The following is a 21,013-nucleotide window of genomic DNA, read 5'->3' as shown; positions in this document are numbered from 1 at the left end:
TCTATATCAATCCCTACGAATACTCATTATTATCACCCCCTGATGAACCGCCAAATGCGGAGGAAACGCGTCGGGATTTCCATTGTTTATATATGTGTATAAGGTTGTTTTTTACACCCATGTGAACATGTACATATCGGATACGTACATGAATGTAGGGTTTTAATAGGGCTCAGTCAGCACGGGGACAGGGGGCCTCTACCATCAGAGGGCTTCCTTCCTTGGGCAGAGACTCGAATTTAGGGTGAATAATAGGAATAGAAATTCTACCCTGTTGCTCAACATAGTTACCCCAGGTTTACCTATTGTTTCCTTCATCAGCCCTGCTATGAAGCCAGCTACTACTTTGTTTTGTTAGGCGATAGCCCTTTTTCTTTTTTGGATTATCACTAGGGTATTTGCCCTGTTACCCCTAAGTCCAATTAAAGGTAATTTTAGAAGCACGTTCATTTTTCTCATGAATTTTTCCAATTAATTAATACGTGTTATATATCCATTATATCTATTATAAGTAATTCTCTGTACTTAGCGTCTTACTTACCTACACGCTTGTATCTCTATTGTGAGTGATTTTAAAATATCGGGTGTTAAATCCAAATCTTTATGGTATTAGGAAAGTTTCACCGGCTGTTAATGTCACTGTGGTAAATTTACCAGACAGTCCAAGTGAGTACAGCCACTGATGAAGGAGTAAGGATATACCCCGAAACAAGTCTGGTATCAACTAAGTCACTCGCAAACATCTCTGTTCTTTGGGATATGAATAATTGGATTTCTATCGGAAATTAAAACGGAAGAAGCGCTTCACAATAATTTTCCTTACTTTTCCCGGGAGCTACAAGATGCCGAGCTTACGGCTGTAGTTATCACAGTGACATTAACAGCCGGCGAAACTTCCCTAATGCCTTAAAGATTTGGATTCACACCCGGTATTTTAAAATCACTCACAATAGAAATACAAGCGTGGAGGTAAGACGCTAAGTGCCGAAGACCACATGGGACGCCATGGCAGGCACCGCTTCCTTCGCTTATCCACCACAAACAGTCCGTAACCAACAATAACTCTATATGCTGATATATGTACAAACATTAAAGGGCTTCTGTCCCCCCACTAAACTCTTTTTTTTTTTTTTGGTACTTATTATCCCTATACTGAGATTTATCCATACGTAATGTAATTAATCATTTTGGTTCAGTAGATACTGGAAAAAACGTACTTTTATAATATGCAAATTACCTGTCTACCAGCAAGTAGGGCGGCTACTTGCTGGTAGCAGCCGCATCCTCCTCTCATAAAGACGCCCCCTCCTCATGTTGATTGACAGGGCCAGCGGACGCGCTCGTTCTCTGCTGGCCCTGTCTGCATTCAAAATCTGCCGGTGACGTCACATCTACACCCGGCGCATGCGCACTGAGGAAGGAGCGGCCAAGCGAGCGTCCTCCCCTCAGTGCGCCTGCGCCGACTCAAGACAGGTTCGGCGCCGGCGCCAGATTTTGAATGCAGACAGTGCCAGCAGAGAACGAGCGCGTCCGCTGGCCCTATCAATCAACATGAGGAGGGGGCGTCATTATGAGAGGAGGATGCGGCTACTACCAGCAAGTAGCCGCCCTACTTGCTGGTAGACAGGTAATTTGCATATTATAAAAGTAAGTTTTTTTGCAGTATCTACTGAACCAAAATGATTAATTACATTATGTATGGATAAATCGCAGTATAGGGATTATAAGTACCCACAAAAAAAAAAAAAGAGTTTAGTGGGGTGACAGAAGCCCTTTAACAAAAACAGGGTGAACATTGCTGAATAGTGTTGGAGCACTTGGAGAAAGCTATTTATCGATCCAGAAAGTTATCTCTCAGTCTAGATTAGTGGAAGACATATTATTCATATCATGGTGCTCCGCTGTGTTGCGTAATAAACGGGGAACAATCTGCAATACTTCCATATGTCGGACATGCATTTGTGTCACTGTTGAAACGACATGACTGATACTGAACATTATTTGGAAAGAGACACTTACTGGCTTAAACCAATAAAGGACATACATTCCAGACTTTGAAACTCTGCTATAATGTGCAAGTTTCTGCGGTGCCGCATCTATACTGCAGTACAATACATCAAAGATATCCACATAAATCGGTATAATATGGAGACACATTGGAGACGCTGTATGGAACAACATTAGACAGCTATTTATCGCAATTTTATTTTTAATACATCAGCTTACTTAATGTGGAAGTAAGCTATATAACACATTTTTATTGATAACATATTATCTCTTTTTCAGCCTGGAATTTATTTCACTATTCATACATTTTTGGAGTTTTAGCAATCCATAGTTATACACAGAGGGGGTCCATTTATTAGTTGATGTCATCTGTGTATGCAATATTTTTTAGATCATTAATGCTATTTTATTTATATATTCTTATCTTTAGTACTTTTAATAAACTTTGATCTTTTATTTAAACAGCTTCCTAGTGGTCCCGACTGCTAGAGTACCAATTATATATATTCTTTGTCATCATTTTTTTGATTGGGGTGTAGCAAAAGATTGGAGCACCTTACCATAGTAGCAAGCGGTGAGCCATCCTATATATATTTTCATTGATTATTTTTACAGATGCTATTTCATCATGTGTTCTACAAAAATGTCAGTGCCTGCAAATGTTCACAATTACCTTTCAGACAAAAGCCATAAATACTGTATACCACAATGACTGGAAATACTGTGTTAATTCTCATTCCAAGGCATGTATTTTATAGAATCAACTACCATTGGGTAGCTAGCTGAATTCTGTGATTTCTTTTTATATGTAGACCTTGCCAGCACAATACCTGGCTTTAGTGCATTATTATATCATTCTTGAAAATATGCATTAAACAAAGGAGAGGGTTTGTGTTTCAATCTGGATTTTATAACCTTTAAATATCATTACTTACTGTTCTTGCTACTTAGTGAAAGGTGAAGGGGTGGTGAGCTCTGAAGAATTATTAAACTAAATCTGCCATTATTCACATGTGTCTGTGTTCACTAGAGGTTGATGTGATCCCATTACAAGTTTTACTAAGATAATTAAATTAGGATGTGATATAAAATGATGTCTACATTGCATTATTCCCAGAGATTCTCTAGAGTACTTTGCTATGTAACATTTTAATATTCATCATTATTATGTGTGAAGACAAAGTTAATGACTGACCTAATATTTAATAAAAATACACTTCACAATCGACAGTGATAAAATCACTGGTTTTTCAGAGAATCAACTTTATTTTTATTTTTTTGGGCAAATTTGCCAAATGAAAATTAATAATTTTTTTGTACATCATTAATATTAAGTTTTAGTTCAATGTAACCTATTTAAAAATATGCTGACTAAAAAATTACAGGCCTACAATTTCAATTCTGATGGCTTAGATTTCATTGGAGCCTGGGCTGCCATCACAAATAGTGCTATGATGCTTTCTTTTCCCTCTTTCTTCATTCCTTCTTTTCTCCTTCCCTATTATTTTCCAATTTAATGGCACCACTGATATTGATTGCAGTATTAACATAGGTTACCTAATTGGTAGTCTCTAAAAGTGCATCTCAAACTGAAAGGGGGTTCTCACTGATGAGTTGCAGCTTGGGACAATTTTGACAGAAAGAAGTACATGCTTCACAAGTCTTTAAGGGGTTGTACCAATTTATGTTTAGCAACATGGCTGACTTCTTTTCTGCTTATTTTAAAAGGTCATTTCTGATATTTTTTAACTAAACACAAGCCATTGTCCTTTAATAGCATTCAACACAAATGATTAAATTTATTGTCACCTCACTACTGCTTTGAGGTCGAAATGTTATCTGCAAATGTAATCCTCATTATAATAGTCAGTGTTGGATTGTGATATGACAGCTCTATTGTTCTCTTGATAGGCCTAGATAAAGTTGCCCAAGAGTACTACACTTATCAATGTAATGTGTGATGCTGTAATTGAGACACTCCCCTCCCTTCCACCTCTGGTCCCAATGAATTGTCTGACTGAGAAAGTCAAGTGAGGCTGTTTGCTATGCTTAAATTCTAAACAAAGGAGGAAGTTGTATACATGGAGTGACTTATATCCAGAAGACCATCATCTCATTTTACCCGGAAAATTTATATATAGGAGTGATAACATGTTAACATGTTTTTGATGGAACTGTCCTTTTAGTAATCTACTGGGTTGAGGAGATATATTTAAAAATAAATTAAGATGAGGTTACTTTTAAAAATGTTAGCATGAACTATAGTACATCCCGTATTGAAGCCCAAGCATTCCTAAGTTCTTTTAGGTGAAGCCTAAGTAGACAAAAACTGAAAAGGCCATGCAGCCTGAATCCTCCAAAGTTGTCCTTGACCACATCAACAAGGCAATCTCCTACTCACAGGGCCTCTTCTAACTTGATTATCAAATCTTGTTTTCAAATGCTTTCAACCAATACCACCAGAAAAACAATTCTGGTTGAGAAGTTGTTGATTATATACACTCACCTAAAGAATTATTAGGAACACCATACTAATACGGTGTTGGACCCCCTTTTGCCTTCAGAACTGCCTTAATTCTACGTGGCATTGATTCAACAAGGTGCTAATAGAATTCTTTAGAAATGTTGGCCCATATTGATAGGATAGCATCTTGCAGTTGATGGAGATTTGAGGGATGCACATCCAGGGCACGAAGCTCCCGTTCCACCACATCCCAAAGATGCTCTATTGGGTTGAGATCTGGTGACTGTGGGGGCCATTTTAGTACAGTGAACTAATTGTCATGTTCAAGAAACCAATTTGAAATGATTCGAGCTTTGTGACATGGTGCATTACCCTGTTGGAAGTAGCCATCAGAGGATGGATACATGTTCTCATTCTGTTTACGGACTCTACCATTTGAATGTCTCAACAGAAATCGAGACTCATCAGACCAGGCAACATTTTTCCAGTCTTCAACAGTCCAATTTTGGTGAGCTCGTGCAAATTGTAGCCTCTTTTTCCTATTTGTAGTGGAGATGAGTGGTACCTGGTGGGGTCTTCTGCTGTTGTAGCCCATCCGCCTCAAGGTTGTGCGTGTTGTGGCTTCACAAATGCTTTGCTGCATACCTCGGTTGTAACGAGTGGTTATTTCAGTCACCGTTGCTCTTCTATCAGCTTGAATCAGTCGGCCCATTCTCCTCTGACCTCTAGCATCCACAAGGCATTTTTGCCCAGAGGACTGCCGCATACTGGATGTTTTTCCCTTTTCACACCATTCTTTGTAAACCGTAAAAATGGTTGTGCGTGAAAATCCCAGTAACTGAGCAGATTGTGAAATACTCAGACCGGCCCAACTGGCACCAACAACCATGCCAAAATTGCTTAAATCACCTTTCTTTCCCATTCTGACATTTAGTTTGGAGTTCAGGAGATTGTCTTGACCAGGACCACACCCCTAAATGCATTAAAGCAACTGCCATGTGATTGGTTGACTAGATAATTGCATTAATGAGAAATAGAACAGGTGTTCCTAATAATTCTTTAGGTGAGTGTATATATATCTTAGCATGCATTTTTATGCTAAAGTCCTTAGACCACATGTTATCAGAATCTCTCTGTAAGCAGTTCCACCTCAAAAGCATGTTGCTTTAGCTTCAAACACGTCAGTTTACATCAGGGGTGCACAACCTGTGGCCCGCAGGCCAAATGCAGCCCCCAGAGCCATGGTTGGCGGCCCCCGTTCTGCTGGGCAGAAACACAGCTGATTGTGCGATCAGCTGTGTTTCTGCCTGGAGCGCCTCACAGAGAAGGATGACAGGTCCTGCTCCTGCACTGTAGCAGAAGCAGAACGGGTCCCCGGCTGTCAGAGACAGCATGAGACCCGAGGAGAAGGCAGAAGCAGTGTATCAGCGCTTCTGCCTTCTCCTCACACAGGTGAGCGGCTCGCTGTGCAGTTTAGACCTGGCGATCACGTGATTGCCGGGTGTCAGGGGCAGAGGACTGCAGGCCTCACCAGCCCTGCCCTATACAAAGTCTCCCTCAGCAGGCTGGTTTTCCCTGTAACTGGGGCTCCTTTGAATGCTCCAGTTACAGTGGAAATAGAGCAAAAAAAGTTTGTGTCTCGGAGCACCTCTCCAGCAAATGACTGACTTCAGCTTCGTGCCGCCGCTGCACTACAGTAATACACAATACGAGTGTATTACTGTAGTGCAGCGGCGACATGAAGCGCGCAGCGTCATAGCAACCAATGACGCTGTGCGCTCCTGCTCTCAGCAGGATGCCAGGCCGGGATACCACGGACCGCTCACGGACGTGTTCCACGGCGGTGTGCATTCGGCCTAATGAATACCTTTGTTTCCACATGTATCCGAGTGAGTGCCTGTCAATTATTATACAGTATAATTAATTAATTCTGAGACAGGGTGAGTCAATTTGAACAGTGCACGCTATCTTTGATTGTTAACAGGAGAGCCTCCTTATTACATTTTTATTATAAATAATTTGATGTTTGTGAAGCAGATAAAACCACCCTTTTATTTTACTTGATTCTGTGAAAAATGCATATTTAACGTAACCAATTACTTCACTCTAAATAATATTCTACTTATAACTGGTTAGTTAGTTATTTGGCAAACATATATGTCAGAGAGGTAAGAACATAAAAAAACATGCTGAACCTTATGCCCTTCTGCTTTCATGGGCTCGAGAGGCATTTTTCGTGGTTTGATAGCTACAGTATATGCATCCTGGTTGGTTAGTGCGCACAAACTTGCAGCTGTTGCTGTTGTTGGATTATTGCAATGAGAAGAATATAAAGTAAAATTAAATACTTATGGGCAGTAGATTTCTTGGTGCATCATGAAGAGTCAGCCTACTCCAGTTACAGTATGTGTTCTTTACTTGTTATTCATTTGGTATCTAGAATCATCACTGTTGATAAGAGGTTATTGAACTAGATTGTGGTGTTACTACCTAGAATTCCTTCCATAGCATATCTGCAAAATGTGATAAGAACACTTTAGGGCACCCTATTTATTTTAGTGGATATCAGAAAGTGTAATCTTTGGTGTCATTTCTTACCGTAAAGAGGACCTTTCATGGGTTTGTAGTAAGTAAGATAAATATTTGTACCTGCCACCCTGCCTGTATTTTTAAAATAGTGCTCCTGTTCCCCCTTATGGCCCCCAACAAATTTTGCGCTTAGTATGCTAATACTGAGCATCGGAGCAATGAGGAGGAGACGCAGTCTTTCTCTGTGGGTGTCCTTCTCCCTGGCTGCGGCTAGAAGTTGCATTGTGGACTAGTAGTGGCATTTTTTTTTTATTTCTCTTATTTGGTTGACTTTTATATATATATATATTTTTTTTTTTCCGTTTATTTGTTTTACACATTGTGCCCCCATTAGGTAATACAAGGCCTTTGAGGGCATTTTAACATTACAATTTTTTTTTTTATTGCTTATTTTTTCTGTAACTGGGGCTGACTTATTAGCCCCAGTTACAAGGGGCATACAGCCTCTAGGACAGGGGTGCACAACCTGCGGCCCCCAGAGCCATGGTTGGCGGCTCTCGTTCTGCTGGGCATAAACACAGCTGATCGTGCGATCAGCTGTGTTTCTGCCTTCAGCACCACACAGCGAAGGATGACAGCTCCTGCTCCTGCACTGTAGCTGGAGGAGGACGGGTCCCCGGCTGTCAGAGACAGCACGAGACCCGAGGAGAAGACAGAAGCAGTGTCTCAGCGCTTCTGCCTTCTCCTCACACAGGTGAGCGCTGTGCAGTGTAGACCTGGCGATCACATGATCGCTGAGTGTCAGGGACAGAGGACTGCAGAGCCTCACCAGCCATGCCCTGTCCAAAGTCCCCCTAAGCAGGCTGGTTTTCCCTGTAACTGGGGCTCCTTTGGATGCTCCAGTTACAGTGAAAATAGAGCAAAAAAAGTTTGTGTCCCTAAAGGTCTTTCATAGACCTTTTGGGGACAAATTAAGTGGCAAATATATTAAAAGTAAAAAAAAAATTGAAAGCACAATAAAAAATATACAAATAAAACGGAAAAAAGTGCAAAAAAATAAAAAAAAGTCATTGTTCCCCAGAGGTTTTTAAAAGACCTCTTGGGGGACATACAGTGCTGCAAACATATATATATATATATAAAAAAAAAAATATGAAAATTTTGGCAAAAAGATTTAAAATAAATAAATAAAATACAAGTAAAAGAAAACTATAAGAAGGAAAAAGTGCAAAATAAAATTGTTCATTGTCATATTATGTGGCAAAAATATATTTTAAAAATAATTAATAAAGTGTTGATAAAGAAATAAAAAAATACAAAATAAATAAAATACAAATAAGAGGTGTGCTGTCCGCAGTTCCATGGCCCCACAAAAAAAATATAACATGTCCTATTCTTGTCCGTTTTGCAGACAAGAATAGGCATTTCCACAAATTGCGGAAGGCACACGGACGGCTTCCGTTTTTTGCTGATCCGCAGTTTGCGGACCGAAAAAAAAGGCGCTTTTGTGTGCATGAGGCCTAATGTGAATACCCACTTATGTGCTGAGAGAATCAAATCAATGCTATCTGCTTTACTCCTGACTCGCTAATAGCGACTTGGAGGCTACCTTTCTATTAAGATGATTACACTCAGGGGCGGGCTGGGCCGGGGGGCAGGGAGGCAATTGCCCCCCAGGCCGCCCTAAAAAAACGGCCGCTGGGCCGTATTTAACAAATAATATTTTTTTTATTAATTTTTTATTCCTCAGGGCCACACTGCCGATCACCACAGGCGGCGCGGCCCTGTATGTAAATTCGTCGGGCAGCAGTGGTGGCGGCCAGTAGGAAATGAGCGCTTCCATTGTGGAAGCGTTCATCTCCATATTCATCTGTATCACCATCCTCAGGACAGCAAAACAGATGGCTGTGCTGTGGGGCAGGGGAGGGAGAGGCGTGTCCCTCCTCTGTTCTTCTGATAGGCCTCAGGCACTAATGCCTGCAGCCTATCAGAGGCCGGCTCAGGCAGCGCGATGACGTCATTATCATCGCGCTGCCTGAGCCGAGCCGCACACAGCAGGGACACAGGCTGGAAGAGCCCTGCATCGCTGCTGATGGAGGTAAATAGTGTTTTTTTTTTCTTTGCGGGGGGAGCTGTCACTATGGCTATGGGGGAGCTGTCACTATGGCTATGGGGGAGCTGGCACTATGGAGGAGCTGGCACTATGGGGGGGCTGGCACTATGGCTATGGGGAACTGGCACTATGGCTATGGGGGAGCTGGCACTATGGCTATGGGGGAGCTGGCACTATGGCTATGGGGGAGCTGGCACTATGGGGGGAGCTGGCACTATGGGGGGGCTTGTACTATAGGGGGATCTGGCACTATAAGGGGGCTGGCACTATGGGGGAGCTAGCACTATGGGGGGGCTGGCACTATGGGGGGTAGCTGGCACTATGGGGGGGATCTGGCAGTATGGGGGGGACTGGCACTATGGGGGGAGCTGGCACTGAGGGGAGCTGGCCCTATGGGAGGAGAAGGCACTATGGGGGGGCACTATGGGGGCATTTCTTACTGGCACATTATGGGGGGCACCATGGGGGAGAGGAGCACTATGGGGGTATCTTGGGGCTCTAAAGGGGCTTTTTTAATTATTGGAACATTATGGGGGGCAGTATAGGGGAGAGCGGCACTATGGGGCATCTGGTGTCACTATAGGGGCATTATCTGGGGGCACTATGGGGAAGTGGGGGCTCTAAAGGGGCCTTTTTATTGGCACATTATGGGAGGCACGATAGGGGAGAGCGGCACTATGGGGCATTATTTGGGGGCACTATGGGGGAGTGGAGCACTATTGGGGCATATGGTGGCACTAAGAAGGGGAATTTTTTACTGGCACATTGTGGGGGAGAGGAGCACTATAGGGGCATCTGCTGGGGGCACTAAGAAGGGGCATTTTTTTACTGGCATATTATGTGGGATACTATGGGGATGGGAGAGAGGAGCAGTATGAGGGCATTTACTGGGGCACTAATTAGGGGTATTTTATACTGGCATACATTATGGGGACATTAGCTCAACTGCGGGCACTAAGCGGGGGTATTTCATGTACTGTTATATTATAGGGAGAATTATTACTACTAGGGGGTATTATGGGGAGCTTTACTACTACTGGGGGGCTATGAGGAACATGATTACTAGGGCACTATAGGGGCATTATTACTACTCTGGCAGAGAACTATTTCTATTGGTGGGACTTTGGGGAGCACTGTTACTTTGGGGGCACCCTGGCATAGTATCAGCTTAGCACAATTATTTTTGGGGGACATTATCTTTATACTATTAGTGTCTGGGTGCAGTTATTTTTTAGAGCACTGTGTGCCAATAATTGTTTAAGGGCGAACTATCTGTGTGGTAGTAGTATTTCCAGAGGGACTGTTTCTGCAGTATAGTATTGGGGGTGGCAGGAAAGGGTGTTCAGAAGATGTGAAGAGGATGGAAATGTGGGAAACTAATGTCTGTTTCTCAATCTCTGCAGAGACGGGAGATGGCAGAAAAATCATCATGGCGGTCTGGTCTGAATTTTGAAGATAAAGAAAGAGAACGTCTACAACAAAGGTGACATCACTGGATGTAAGAGGTATGGGGCGCTATGTAGGAGAAGAGATGCTCCGGCTCCTCCCCCTGCCATGTGCAGAAGGAGGATTCAGAGCTGGGTGAGGACGGCAAAAGGGGGCAGCAGGCCACGGGCGGGTGGCAGATGGTGGGGGGAACCACAGGTAATGAGCAGGATCTGGGGAGGGAGGAGAGCGGAGGAGCTTCCTGGCTGTAGCCTGCTGTTGTCTATTGTATAATGTGAAGCAGGCAGTGCAGACAGGACAGGTCCCCCCTCTCCGTATGATGTGTAGAGACAGGCCTCAACTATAGAATGTCAGCTGTACAGTGTTTGTTAGGAGTGGCCTATTATATGTAGGAGGGGCTTTTAATAATGGGCGGGGCTAAAATGGGCCACTTCACTGGATTTGCCCCCCAGGACTAAGGCTGCCAGCCCTCCCCTGATTACATTTGTTTTACTCTGCACATATTGGGACCTAAGTGTTTTTGTTTCATATATACAGTTGCAAGAAAAAGTATGTGAACCCTTTGGAATGATATGGATTTCTGCACAAATTGGTGTTAAAATGTGATCTGATCTTCATCTAAGTCACAACAATAGACAATCACAGTCTGCTTAAACTAATAACACACAAAGAATTAAATGTTACCATGTTTTTATTGAACACACCATGTAAACATTCACAGTGCAGGTGGAAAAAGTATGTGAACCCCTAGACTAATGACATCCCCAAGAGCTAATTGGAGTGAGGTGTCAGCCAACTGGAGTCCAATCAATGAGATGAGATTGGAGGTGTTGGTTACAGCTGCCCTGCCCTATAAAAAACACACACACCAGTTCTGGGTTTGCTTTTCACAAGAAGCATTGCCTGATTTGAATGATGCCTCGCACAAAAGAGCTCTCAGAAGACCTACGATTAAGAAATGTTGACTTGCATAAAGCTGGAAAGGGTTATAAAAGTATCTCCAAAATCCTTGCTGTTCATCAGTCCATGGTAAGACAAATTGTCTATAAATGGAGAAAGTTCAGCACTGCTGCTACGCTCCCTAGGAGTGGCGTCCTGTAAAGATGACTGCAAGAGCACAGCACAGACTGCTCAATGAGGTGAAGAAGAATCCTAGAGTGTCAGCTAAAGACTTACAGAAGTCTCTGGCATATGCCAACATCCCTGTTAGAGAATCTACGATACGTAAAACACTAAACAAGAATGGATTTCATGGAAGGATACCACAGAGGAAGCCACTGCTGTCCAAAAAAAACATTGCTGCACGTTTACAGTTTGCACAAGAGCACCTGGATGTTCCACAGCAGTACTGGCAACATATTCTGTGGACAGATGAAACCAAAGTTGAGTTGTTTGGAAGAAACACACAACACTATGTGTGGAGAAAAAGAGGCACAGCACACCAACGTCAAAACCTCATCCCAACTGTGAAGTATGGTGGTGGGGGCATCATGGTTTGGGGCTGCTTTGCTGCGTCAGGGCCTGGACGGATTGCTATCATCGAAGGAAAAATAAATTCCCAAGTTTATCAAGACATTTTGCAGGAGAACTTAAGGCCATCTGTCCACCAGCTGAAGCTCAACAGAAGATGGGTGTTGCAACAGGACAACGACCCAAAGTATAGAAGTAAATCAACAACAGAATGGCTTAAACTGAAGAAAATACACCTTCTAGAGTGGCCCAGTCAGAGTCCTGACCTCAACCCGATTGAGATGCGGTGGCATGACCTCAAGAAAGCGATTCACACCAGACATCCCAAGAATATTGCTGAACTGAAACAGTTCTGTAAAGAGGAATGGTCAAGAATTACTCCTGACCGTTGTGCACGTCTGATCTGCAACTACAGGAGATGTTTGGTTGAAGTTATTGCTGCCAAAGGAGGTTCAACAAGTTATTAAATCCAAGGGTTCACATACTTTTTCCACCTGCACTGTGAATGTTTACATGGTTTGTTCAATAAAAACATGGTAACATTTAATTCTTTGTGTGTTATTAGTTTAAGCAGACTGTGATTGTCTATTGTTGTGACTTAGATGAAGATCAGATCACATTTTATGACCAATTTGTGCAGAAATCCATATAATTCCAAAGGGTTCACATACTTTTTCTTGCAACTGTATGATATGATCGAGCATCATGCGGTCTTTTCTGTAATCTGAATACTTACCTATGTGCTGAGGAAAATAGATTAACTTGAGTGAATCACCATGTGTTTTTTCTAATTTCAATGTGTACACCGACCTATGTGCTGACAAAATCAAACCAATATCACCTGTTTTATTTCTGACTCGCTAAATTGCGACTTAGATATTTACCCATTTACTCTCAAGAGAATTGCATTGATTTTGCTCTGCACATACTGGGATTTATATGACAGGATCGAGCACTATGCGATTTTTTGTTGTAGTCTGAATACTTACCTAGGTGTGGAAGAAAACCTAATATAATATTATTAGTTTTTTCTACAACCATCGAGATATATTGTTTTTAATGTATATATTTTAGCTTTTACTCTAATCGATTTTTGCATTATATTTTAGCTTAATAAATACCTTTGCTTCCACATGTATCCGAGTGAGTGCCTGTCAATTATTATACAATTAATCCATTTATTTAATCAATCTGAGCATTTCTGAATCTTGTCTGTTATTTAAGGAACACTCCAGGAAAAACGTATGCACTCTATTAATGCAGGCTCCTAACGGGTGGTGCATAACTTCTATCGTTGATGCTATGATTCTCTGTGTTAGGGTCGTTTTACTCATTTACTCATTGTCAATCGGCTATTTAGGCTACTTTCACACTGGCGTTTAGGCCTTCCGTTTGTGAGATCCGTCATGGGCTCTCACAAGTGGTCTAAAACGGATCAGTTTTGCACTAATGCATTCTGAATGGAAAAGGATCCGCTCAGAATACATCAGTTTGCCTCCATTTCGTCTCCATTCAGCTCTGGAGGCGGACACCAAAACACTGCCTGCAAAACGGATCCTTCCTGGCACACAATGTGAGTCAATGGGGACAGATCCGTTTTCTCTGACACAGTCTGGCACAATAGAAAACTGATCCATCTCCCATTGACTTTCAATGGAGTTCAATACGGATCCGTTCTGGCTATGTTACAGATATTACAAACGGATCCGTTCGTGACGGATGCATGCAGTTGTATTATTGTAATGTCAAATTGAAAAGGAAAAGTCCAGTCTCAGGCAACGTGTTCAAGCTTTAATAAATAAGTGCTTTAAAATCTAACATGCACATCCAAATCTACGCGTTTCAGATAATTTTATACAGATCCTTACTCATGACAAAGAAAAAATTTAAGACTCTGGCCTTAAATAAGGGGCAGGTCAAACATGTCATGTGGAAATAATCAGCAACAGCTCCACCTCAGAGACATTAAAACATGTGTTAAGAACCCAGAAACAATACATCAGGATCAGTAATGCAATATGAGATCGTGTCTACGATTTAAACCCATTGGTACACAGGTGTTCATAGAGAAAATCTAGTAGGATTCTCTATTTAGAAGAACTCTCCTATGGTCTCCTCCACGTTTAGGATATTTAACTCTTTCCACCCCCTGCACAGTGAGACCTCTGGTATCACCTGCATGACAAGCCGCATAATGTGAACTGACTGCAGACACATTTCTTGTCAGCGCATGAGGAATGTCAGAAATGTGTCTGCAGATCCTAGTTTTGAGGCTGTTAGAGGTACAGCCTATATATTGCAAGCGGCATATCATGCAGGTTATGCAATAAACTTCTAAATTAGTATTGCAATTAAAATACTGTTTGAGTGAAAAGGTTTTTTGATTAGTCAGAGATACAATAGTTTGGCCAATTTGAATATGGTTACCACAGGTGCAGACATGATGCCCGCATTTGAAATTACCCTTGAAAAGTAACCAGCTCTGCTGTTTCTGGGGGTCATCAAGAAACAATCTAGGGCTAACTCGCTGGGCCAATGTGGGCGCTCGACGGGCGATGCATTTAACACCTGAATTAAGTGTATCAATCCACTGCCCGTCAGCACGCAACATTGACAAAGGTTTCCTAACTATATGGCAGATTTTGTTGTATTCAAGGCTGTAATTTATAGCAAAAACTGGATCCCTACTCCGAGAGGCCCTGCTGATTTGATTGGGGGGACCACTATTTCTCCTTTTGGGAAAACTAAGTCTGCCCTTGATTTGGTTTTAACTGATGCCCTAGCTTGTTTCAGAAGGTTGTCACTATAACCACGGACGGCAAGACGGTCTGCGGCTATGTTTAGCTCTTTCTGAAAACCCTCATCCCTAGAGCAATTTCTTTTGAGGCGTATGAATTCGCCTCTAGGAATGTTGCGGACAACATGAGCAGGATGACATGATGAGGTAAAGAGAGAGCTGTTACTAGCAGTCTCTTTGCGATAGGTATGTGTAACAATAGTGGATTCGAAGACATTACCCATTAAGGAGAGGTCCAAAAATGAGATAGATGTAGGATGAAAATTGATAGTGAATTTCAAATTCAGAGAGTTGTCATTCAGAAACTTCCAAACAGTGGCACGGCAGCATGGACACCTGACCAGACAAACAGTAAGTTGTCGATATAACGACCGTACCACTGTAGGGAAGTTGCCCATGTGTTGTTTTCAGAAAAGAGATGGCGATGTTCCCACCACGCCATGTAGATGTTTGCCATAGAGGGTGAAAATTTTGCCAGTGTGTTGTAGAAAAAAGCAATGGTTAAACATAAACAAATTATGCTCTAATAAAAAAATAGACAATATCACAGATGAAGTCCTGGAATTCAATGCTGTAATCCACATAAATGTTCAGGAACCATCGCAAACTGGAAATGGCTAGATCATGACAGTATATAAAGATGTCACATCCGCAGTGATCCAGGCATATTCCAGTTTCCACGGGAACCTGTAAAAAGACTGTAATACAGTTCTAGTATCTAGAAGGAAACCCAGAATAGTCTGGACCAGTGGTTGCAATAGACTATCAACCCATGCAGATAGCTGCTCTGTGAAAGAACCTATGCCGGCCACTATGGGCCGCATAGATGGAGGAAAACCAACCTTGTGGATCTTGGGCAAAGAGTGGAATATTGGGATAATGGAATGCGGAACATAAATAAAGTCAGCTTGCTTTTGATCTATAAAACCACTCTTAACTCCCAAGGACAACAAGGAAAGTAAAACACATTGATATTGCGGGGTGGGGTCATGTGACAGCTCCAGCTATGTGTCCAAATCCCCTAGCATGAGAAGATTTTGAGACGCATATATGGAGTGGTCAATAACCACCACCGAGCCCCCTTTATCCGCCTGCTTTATAATTACATCTTTCATGTTCTCAAGCTCCTTAAGAGCTGCTCTTTCAACAATAGACAAATTGCAATTAGAAGTGAATTTAGCAGCTATATTGCACGTATCCCTCAAAGCGAATAGATCTCGCTCAACCAACTCCTGAAACCGGTCAAGAGCCGGGGAACGAGACTGTACGGGATAGAAATCACGGTTGTGGGTGACAAAGTTATGAGAAAAATCATTGACAGGCAAAGAATCAATCACAGTGCAGCATTCTTGAAGATGGGAAATGTGAACCAGTTCTTGAAACGACAGCAGGGTCACATTAGCAGTAGTCATTGTTGAAGATGTAGAAACAGGACTAACAGAAGGAGATTCCTCTGTAACTATATTGGCAAAATGTTTCCTCAGAGGGAGATCTCCAGCTAGTTTGTTCACATCCAGAATAGTCCTTTAGATATCAAAATGGCAAGTGGGTGAAAAAGTAAGTCCTTTTGATAATACATCAATTTGTGCTTGGGAGAGTATTTTGGAGGAGATATTAATAACTTGAAAGTTGGATACGTTTTTTTCTGCCCCGAGGGGTACTGCCCGCCTTTTCTTATGTTTGCGTTTTTTGCAGACTTGCCAGAACGAATACTTCCCTCTGCGGTAGCGTTAGGTTTCTGTGGCTGAGTCGGAGGAATCGATGTCCGTGGAACTAACATAGGTTCTTTCACAGAGCGGCTATCTGCATGGGTTGACAGTCTATTGCAACCACTGGTCCAGACTATTCCGGATTTCCTTCTAGATACTAGAACTGTATTACAGTCTTTTTATAGGTTCCCGTGGAAACCAAATATGCTTGGATCACTGCGGATGTGACATCTTTATATACTGTCATCCCTCATGATCTAGCCATTTCCACTTTGCGATGGTTCCTGAACATTTATCGCTTTTTTCTACAACGCACTGGCGTTTCCATGGGGGCGAAATTTTTGCCCTCTATGGCAAACATCTACATGGCGTGGTGGTAACATCGCCATCTCTTTTCTGAAAACAACACATGGGCAACTTCCCTACAGTGGTACGGTCGTTATATCGACAACTTACTGTTTGTCTGGTCAGGTGTCCATGCTGCCGTGCCACTGTTTGGGAAGTTTCTGAATGACAACTCTCTGAATTTGAAATTCACTATCAATTTTCATCCTACATCTATCTCATTTTTGGACCTCTCCTTAATGGGTAATGTCTTCGAATCCACTATTGTTACACATACCTATCGCAAAGAGACTGCTGGCAACAGCTGTCTCTTTACCTCATCATGTCATCCTGCTCATGTTGTCCGCAACATTCCTAGAGGCGAATTCATACGCCTCAAAAGAAAAACAAGCTGTTGCACCAGTTAAAACCAAATCAAGGGCAGACTTAGTTTTTCCCAAAAGGAGAAATAGTGGTCCCCCCAATCAAATCAGCAGGGCCTCTCGGAGTAGGGATCCAGTTTTTGCTATAAATTACAGCCTTGAATACAACAAAATCTGCCATATAGTTAGGAAACCTTTGTCAATGTTGCGTGCTGACGGGCAGTGGATTGATACACTTAATTCAGGTGTTAAATGCATCGCCCGTCGAGCGCCCACATTGGCCCAGCGAGTTAGCCCTAGATTGTTTCTTGATGACCCCCAGAAACAGCAGAGCTGGTTACGTTTCAAGGGTAATTTCAAATGCGGGCATCATGTCTGCACCTGTGGTAACCATATTCAAATTGGCCAAACTATTGTATCTCTGGCTAATCAAAAAACCTTTTCACTCAAACAGTATGTTAATTGCAACACTAATTTTGTAGTTTATTGCATAACCTGCACGATATGCCGCTTGCAATATATAGGCTGTACCTCTAACAGCCTCAAAACTAGGATCCGCAGACACATTTCTGACATTCCTCATGCGCTGACAAGAAATGTGTCTGCAGTCAGTTCACATTATGCGGCTTGTCATGCAGGTGATACCAGAGGTCTCACTGTGCAGGGGGTGGAAAGAGTTAAATATCCTAAACGTGGAGGAGACCATAGGAGAGTTCTTCTAAATAGAGAATCCTACTGGATTTTCTCTATGAACACCTGTGTACCAATTGGTTTAAATCGTAGACACGATCACATATTGCAAAGAAAAAGACACAAATGCAATAGCACTCTGCAACCAGCATTCTGCCCTGCCTCTATGCTGGATGAGGCATTGGTGTACATTTTGGCCAAAGCGTAATAAGCCACTCACCACGTCAAGGTCGCCTCTATGGAGTGGTCCCTAACACTAGTTCCTACCTGTTTGTGGGTCATCACAGCCACACAAAGTCCAAGGAATGCAGGTGCAGCATGCACGCCAAGCACACTCTGCTTTTAACCCCGTCCGGTGCCATTACAGCTTTCATCGGATCCAGGAATGCAAGTACCAACATGCATGCTGAGCCCACTATATACTTCTCCTGGAGCCAAATGGCTACTGGTAGGTGTTATATATGCAGACTCAGTTTTATACTGACTTTAAAACCAGCCTCCAGGACAGATTGACTGGTCAGGTGTGCATGACTGCATGGAGATCGCCACGCCTCCAATATATACTACAAAGAAAAAATGTGGGGGATTCAATCAGCACAACCCTATATGCAGGTGCACATCGCTATGGCGAAGTACATATACAAAGAAAAAGACACAAATGCAATAGCACTCTGCAACCAGCATTCTGCCCTGCCTCTATGCTGGATGAGGCATTGGTGTGTACATTTTGGCCAAAGCGTAATAAGCCACTCACCACGTCAAGGTCGCCTCTATGGAGTGGTCCCTAACACTAGTTCCTACCTGTTTGTGGGCCATGACAGCCACACAAAGTCCAGGGAATGCAGGTGCAGCATGCACGCCAAGCACACTCTGCTTTTGATCTCATATTGCATTACTGATCCTGATGTATTGTTTCTGGGTTCTTAACACATGTTTTAATGTCTCTGAGGTGGAGCAGTTGCTTATTTTTTCCACATGACATGTTTGACCTGCCCCTTATTTAAGGCCAGAGTCTTACATTTTTTCTTTGTCATGAGTAAGGATCTGTATGAAATGATCTGAAACGCGTAGGCTTGGATGTACATGTTGGATTAAAGCTTGAACATGTTGTCTGGAAGCTGGACTTTTCCTTTTCAATTTGATATTGCTATCGCTTAGTTCCTGGCGTTTGTCTGTGTCTTCCTACAAATGCAAGACCAGGTGAGCCTCTACAACCCCCCTTTTTTATTGTAATGGATCTGTTTTTGCAGATCCATGATGGATCTGCCCAAAACGCGAGTGTGAAAGTAGCTGTAAGTGATAGCCATGATGGATCTGCCCAAAACGCGAGTGTGAAAGTAGTTGTAAGTGATAGCCGATTGACAACAGCGCATCGATCACTGCTCGTTACCTGCATTTACGTGCAGCAATCATTGCACAGTATGGGAATAAATGATCATTAACATGGTTTATTATTGGCAGCACATCCATTGCTTATATAAATGATCCAATCATGCAACAAATAAGTGTGTGTTCATTTTTGAAGTCACCTGGAACATTGTGAAAAGGGAAACCAGCACTTTACACGCATAGTCACCAGACATTTTGCATCAAAACTTAATGAAGGGGGTTTATAGATATATAGTATCTCACAAAATTGAGCACACCCCTAACATTTTTGTGAATATTTCATTAGATCTTTCCATGGGACAACACTGAAGATCTGACACTTTGATGCAATGCAAAGTAGTCAGTGTACAGCTTGTATAAGAGTAAATTTGGTGTACTCTCAAAGTAACTCAACACACAGCCATTAATGTCTAAACTGCTGACAACAAAAGTGAGTACGCCTCTAAGTGAAAATGGCCAAATTGTGTCCAATTAGCCATTTTTCCCTCCCCAGTGTCATGTGACTCTTTAGTGTTACAAGGTCTCAGTTGTGAATGGGGAGCAAGTGTGTTACATTCAGTGTTATTGCTCTCACACTCTATCATACTGGTCACTGGAAGATCAATATGGCACCTCATGGCAAAAAACTCTCTGAGGATCTAAATAAAGAATTGTTGCTCTACATAAAGATGGCCAAGGCTATAATAAAATTGCCAACACCCTGAAACTGAGCTGCAGCACGGTAGCCAAGACCATATAGCGGTTTAACAAGACAGGTTCCACTCAGAACAGTCATCACCATGGTCAACCAAAGAAGTTGAGTGCATGTGCTCAGCGTCATATCCAAAGGTTATCCAAAGGTTGTATGAGTGCTGCCAGCACTGCTGTAGAGGTTAAAGGGATGGAGGGGTCAGCCTGTCAGTGCTCAGACAATACGCCGCACACTGCATCAAATTGGTCTACATGGCTGTCGTCCCAGAAAGAAGCTTCTTCTAAAACTGATGCACAAGAAAGACCGCAAACAGTTTGCTGAAGACAAGCCAGCACTGCTATAGAGGTTAAAGGGATGGAGGGGTCAGCCTGTCAGTGCTCAGACAATACGCCACACACTGCATCAAATTGGTCTACATGGCTGTCGTCCCAGAAAGAAGCTTCTTCTAAAACTGATGCACAAGAAAGCCCGCAAACAGTTTGCTGAAGACAAGCAGGCTAAGGACATGGACTACTGGAACCATGTCTTGTGGTCTGATGAGACCAAGATAAACTTATTTTGTTCAGATGGTGTCAAGCATGTGTGGCGGCAACTAGGTGACAAGTACAAAGACAAGTGTGTCTTGCCTACAGTCAAGCATGGTGGTGGGAGTGTCATGGTTTGGGGCTGCATGAGTTCTGCTGGCTGTGGGGAGCTACACTTCATTGAGGGATCCATGAATGCCAACGTGTACTGTGACATACTGAAGCAGAGCATGGTCCCCTCCCTTCAGAAACTGGGCTGCAGGGCAGCATTCCAACATGATAACGATCCCAAACACACCGCCAAGACAATCATTGGCTTTATTAAAGAAACTGAGGGCAAAGATGTTGGACTGGCCAAGCATGCATCCAGACCTAAACCCTATTGAGCATCTGTAGCGCATCCTCAAACAGAAGGTGGAGGAGTGTAAGGAGTGGAGCTCCATGATGTCGTCATGGAGGAGTGGAAGAGGATTCCAA

The sequence above is a fragment of the Bufo bufo genome, chromosome 4 (genome assembly GCF_905171765.1).
Source record: "Bufo bufo chromosome 4, aBufBuf1.1, whole genome shotgun sequence".
In the NCBI taxonomy this organism is placed as follows: domain Eukaryota; kingdom Metazoa; phylum Chordata; class Amphibia; order Anura; family Bufonidae; genus Bufo; species Bufo bufo.
This window is presented reverse-complemented; position numbering follows the sequence as displayed.